The sequence below is a fragment of the Scomber scombrus genome, chromosome 10, assembly GCF_963691925.1.
Source record: "Scomber scombrus chromosome 10, fScoSco1.1, whole genome shotgun sequence".
In the NCBI taxonomy this organism is placed as follows: domain Eukaryota; kingdom Metazoa; phylum Chordata; class Actinopteri; order Scombriformes; family Scombridae; genus Scomber; species Scomber scombrus.
Genome location: NC_084979.1, coordinates 26,939,166 through 26,945,165, shown reverse-complemented (window position 1 = coordinate 26,945,165; position 6,000 = coordinate 26,939,166).

Here is a 6,000-nt window from a genome sequence, read left to right as displayed (position 1 = left end):
ATACACATTATAATTATCAGTAATTTTTTGGCAGTTTTGACCTTTACACTTAGTGCAAGTAAGTAAAGTAACATTTATTATTATATAATGCTTTTCACAGACATAAGTCACAAAGTGCTTTACATAGGCAAGATAAAACATGTAAAGGTAATGCAATAATCCACACAATACACACACAAGAAGAATGTTACTATATACATACATAAATACACACATTCATATTTATATATAAACAAAAACAATAATAATGTAATAAATAAAAATAAATAAAAAAAGGTGTGTAGTAATGAAAATGGACCAATTCTGTCACTTCCCTGCCACATTTAATAAGACTCAGCATAAATGTTGATGCTAATAACATCTTTCATTCAACATCATCAAGCCCCAATGAACACATGGTTGTGTACGTGTATGTAGCAAGTATTTTTGATAGGATAATGTTTGTTGTTTTTTAATAAGAAATGATAAAAAAAACATGTTTTTTTCATTCAAAACACGGCCTAAAGGATGGGTTCACAATGTTCCAAATCTGTCTTAAAACAACAATCAGGTTCCCAAATGAATATTAATACTTTTTTTTTCTTCCTGTAATAATTCTCAGAAAAAACTATATTTTATAGTTCTCTTCTTTGTCCTGAAGTGACATGCATGGCACACATTTATCCAGTTAGTGTGTGTCAGCAACCAGATGTCAGTGTGTTTTTTGAAGGACTGCAGCAGTGTGAGGTTTTTGTTATATGTAAAAATGTATTCAGAGGCTTCATTTAAAACGCTAAAACGGACTGGTAAGTTGTTATTCTTTCTACAGAGTCAAACCTGCTGAAAACTAAACACTATAAGAGCAATGACCGGTTATTTCCTCATTCCAATACCAGGTTTATTCTCCTGTGCAAAGAATCTGTTGGGAAAGTTGGCCTTTTTTAAAAAATGTATTTCTGTTTAATCTATATCATGAGTGTATGCTGCATGTGACAGACGAGGCCTTGAGCCGAGACTCTGATAACGTTCTCTGTATTCTGTAAATCTGCTTTATGTCTAACAGAGATTAGATGAAAAAATTGAGTTTGATACATGTAGTTGAAGGTAAGAGGGGCACAGTGACAGACTCAACTAACGAGTGCATGTGGGCAAAAGTTAAGTGGGACAAAGGTAAGAGGGTCTTTGAAAATGGAGAGGGACAACATGTAGGGCAAAGGTGAGGGAAGCCAACGAGTTCAGCAACATAGTGGGTGAGATAAACAGATCAATACTGGGAGTTTAACCAATTTCCTCAGTTGACTTGCGCTGCGTGACCTACAAAACTTTTCTAATCTTTCCCACTGTTTACGTCATAGATTTTTGGATCTACGCAGGGAATCTGGCTCACATTGTACAGACATGAACAAACAATACCTATCACTTGTAGGTGAAATGACAAAATACAAACAACCCTAACATGACTGTGTTTTCAAAAACATTTAAAGGAATAATTCAGATTTCTGAAAATGTAGGAGTGCCTGTATATTCTGAAAATCCATATTGTGGGTTTACTGCACAATAATCCACGTTTAGTTTTCTTTGAGGATAGAAATGTTGGTTGGTCCACCGCTTTGGTTCAAACTGAAATATCTCAACAACTACAAGGTGGTTTGTGAAGACATTCATGTTCCCCAGAGGATAAAAACCTACTGATTTTGATGTTCCCATGACTTTTCCTCTAGCATCACAACGAGGTGGTCATCTCTGGTTAAAAAAATGTGAAATGTGTCATCTGTCCAATACTTTGATTTAAAACAAACCATTCCCATTAGCCTCAGCTGTACTTTGTATTTAGTGCTGTACAGCAAATGTTAGCATGCTAACATGCTAAAGAAATGGGCTAAACATGGTAAACATTATACCTGCTAAACATCAGCATGCTGGCATTGTCATTTTGAGCATGTTAGCATGCTGTCGTTCACATTTAAAAGCACCACACAGGAATACTGTGTCCATAATGTAAATCATTAATTTTCATGTTGAAGACCTGGTTAATGGACAGGTTCACATTTTTCTGTTTTTCAGTCTGTTTTAAAACAACAGTCAGGTGCTCATATGAACATGGAAACATGTTTATCTTGCTGTAATCATTCCTTCTGTTCACGCTGACCAGTCAACACATTACAGTGTAAATACACAGCCCTCGTTTTGCAAATGTACTTAAAAGTTTATCTGAAGTTAATAAGAAGTTCAATTGTCTGTTAAAATAAATTGGATTATCTTCCACAGATGCAGTCTTTTTTAGGAAAAAAAACTCTCCTTTGTGTTTCCATGTGGAAGGACAGTAACAAAAAGGAGGAACTTCATAATGAATAGGCTGTAACACTGAAGCCTGCTTTAGCTTCATATAAGCTACAGATACATCTTTTAATGCATTTTTGGACAAGCACTGTGGATTTTGTGGATTTTGGACCAAAAACACCCACCAGAGGATACGCTTCCCGCAGCAGCTCAGGAAACACAACCTTTCCCAGGAGCTTCTGATCCAGTATTATTCTGCAGTTATTGAGTCAGTTCTCTGCACAGATCAGTCACCAAACTGAACAGGAACCGACTACAACAGACAGTCATGCCTGCAAAAGAAATTAATGGTGCCTAACCCGCCCACCATCCAGAACCTGGACACCTCCAGAGAGTCAGGAACCGGGCCAGGAAAATCACAGCTGACCCCTCACACCCAGGACACAACCTGTTCCAACGTTTCCCCTCTGGTAGGCGCTACATTACGCTGAACACCAAAAACCACCAGACAGAGGAACAGTTTCTTCCTCTTTACTGTCACACATATGGACAATTAACTCAATCACTGTGCAACAACCATGGATGTTATTAGACCCACTGTACCTTTAATTTGTTATATTTATATTAGTCTAGGATACAAAATACATTTCCCTCACTACTGTATAGTTGAACATGCTGTACAGTATATAACCACCTTCTATAAGGTATGTATATATCTTTTTTACTATTTATAATGTATCTTATCACTCCTTTTGCACACTTTTTGCTCTGTTTTATCCAGTTAACAGAAATGGTTTCACCTGTAGTCATTCTGCGAGTGTATTTCTGATTACTGATATTTCGTCATTCTGTGTAAGCTCATTAATAAACCCAGCAAACTGCAGTCAAAGTCCTTGTTGGTGTAAATTTACTCGGCCAATAAAGATAATATTCATTCTGATAAATCAATTTAATGTGCATGTGCGCGTGTGTGTGTGTGTCGGTGTCACTGTGTGAGTCAGTAGGAAATCCGGCCTTGGATAAAGTTAAGCAATTGAACAAATACGGCTGTAATGTGTGTGGACCAAACACACACACACACACACACACACACACACACACACACACACACACACACACACACACACACACACACACACACAAACACACACTTAGACAGACAGAAATAAAAAGCCAAAGACAGAGTAATCTATAGCAGGGTAAAGAGAGGACTCATATCTCTGTGTGTGTGTGTGTGTGTGTGTGTGTGTGTGTGTGTGTGTGTGTGCTTCCTTAACAGGCCATGCAGCATGTGCGCTGTGACATAGTGGACTCTGCACATTGGCAGTTGTTTTATGGTCTCAAAGTTTGTACAGTACATCATAAAAAAAAAAAACGCTTACTATGAAGATGTTGTCCTCAGCTAAAATGACTGAGATCCTCTCATGTGAAGAGAGAAGCTTATGAAAGCAGAAAGAGATCATCGTAGGCACACAATCTCTGTTTTCACTCCCAGCACGCATCCCTAAGACCCCCAAATCTCCCGCTGAACCCTCCCCAAAACTCAATCTGTTCCTCATTCCTTGTTTTCCCCCATCCCCCCCTCTTCACTGTTATTTTCTTTCCTTTTAAAAGACCTCCCCCATCTCTTTGTTTTTCTCCTTGTCTGAGATAGTTGTGCGATCTACTGTTAAGCAACAAAACAAGAGTGTGTGTTCTAATCTCCCTTGGATTGTTTATATCTTAGGGAGTCCTGCAAATAGACAGACCACCATTAGGCAAACAGTCTCAGCTGTGCTGCCTGTTGCAGGGTACGAGGGCAGATAAATATTGAGGGAAAATCTGCAGCCTGATTGGAATGAATCCAACAGAAAGGACAGGAGCAAAATTAGCTTTAACTCTGAGGATCAATGTGCAAATAGTTTGATCCTGATGTGGGACAAACAGATAAAAAGTGTCCTCTTTGACCTATTTCAGTCCTCCAAACCCAACTCTTCTTACTGTTGGCCCTCTTTTCTCCCTCCTCCTCCTCCTCCTCCTCCTCCTCCTCCTCCTCCTCATTAGCAGAAACAAAATGAATATTCCAATTAGGGACTGTCATATCTCCATGCCAAAAGCGTCATCACATGCTGTCAGCTGGAAACATTTGACAGAAGATGTCCACGGCCGCAATAATTACACAAAAGCACATTATATAGGTGGAGCCATTCCAGACGATTGGATTTCTTCCCAAGAGCGGAGCAAAGAGTTCATCTTCTCCTGAGCGTATTTCAGGGTCACGGCGGATGGGAAGTCTTGTAGGTCCGATCACATTTACTGTTACAGGGTCAAGAGCATGTGATTTCTTTTTATAGTGAAGGAGAGGGAATGTTAATTCAATGAACTGTGCTTTGGCCTGGGAGCGACTTGTTGTACGCTACGGGAGTGTGCAGCGCGGGCAACGTCTGAGAAGAGAGAACATCAATTTCATGGAAAATTCATCATGAGAAAAAATGAAAGGAAAACTTCTTTTACATGTATTATAAAATACTAATACATCTGAAATAAACTTATACAGTAATTATACAGTTATCATGTACTGTGTCTCTTTCAGCAACACACCCATTCTTGGCTTCAAGTCGTTTTTCACACTAAAGATCACTGGGTTAAAGTTTTACCCAGTTTCAATCAATATAGCACCAACACAACACTGGGTTAATGTTACCCAGAAAGCCATTGAAAACAAGGTGTCATTTTTGACCCAGTTTGACCCCTGTTATATTTTAATTTTACTGTACGGTCATTTATCCAAACTAAAGCTTGTTGTAATCTACTCTACTCATTTTAAACGTACATGTTTGTTAGTGATTGTTAATTAGGTGTGTGTCTTTTGAAAGTGCTATGTGCTTTATGTCGTTTTGCGCAAGAAACAACACACTTATGACTGTTTTTAGCTGAAGCTTGTTTTGTGTAACACTGGGGCAAAATAACAGACTGCTAAAGTTAACCCAATGCTCCTGGTGACAGGTACTAGTTGTAAAAACAGGGAAGGGGATAAAGTGCAGGATGCAAAAGAGATAGACAAATTTATCTTCTGTCAAAGAAAATGACTCAAATCCTTATTGAAAGTTTGCTGTGATGGTGTTTACTGACTGAACACACTGACCCAGAGCAGGCCTGAGACAGTAGACTGACCCAGAACAAAGGAAATGGGCGTATTTTATACAGTAAGGTAGTAATCAGCAAGTGAAAAGAAAGAAAAAGGCAGAAAGGGAAGGCATTTGCATTCAGACAAGAACCATGGCCCCCATAGAAGAAGGTAGCTCTCAGACAGTCAGATGTTAATGTTAAGTGAGAAGGGCCAAAACAGGAGGGGAGTACTGTTACAGTATGTTATGGGGCGGCTGTGGTAGAGCAGTCGTCCAACAATTGGAAGATTGGCAGTTCGATTCGTGTCCTTGGGCAAGACACTTAAATGTTGCTGTGCCACCAGTGTATGAATGGTTATGAATGTATAACTATGTATAACCATGTGTGTGTATGAATGGTTTCCTCCTGATGAACAGGTTGACTAATCTGCATGGTAGCCTCTGCCATCAGTGTATGAATGTGTGTATGAATGAGACATGCAGTGAAAAAGCGCATTGAGTGGTCATAACAACTAGAAAGTGCTATATACTGTAAGTACAGTCCATTTACTGTAGCGAAAAAGTAAAATCATCAAGGGGCAGGAGTGACCAAGGGGCTGTTCTCAGACGTCACTCGATTAAAAGGTGAGATCAT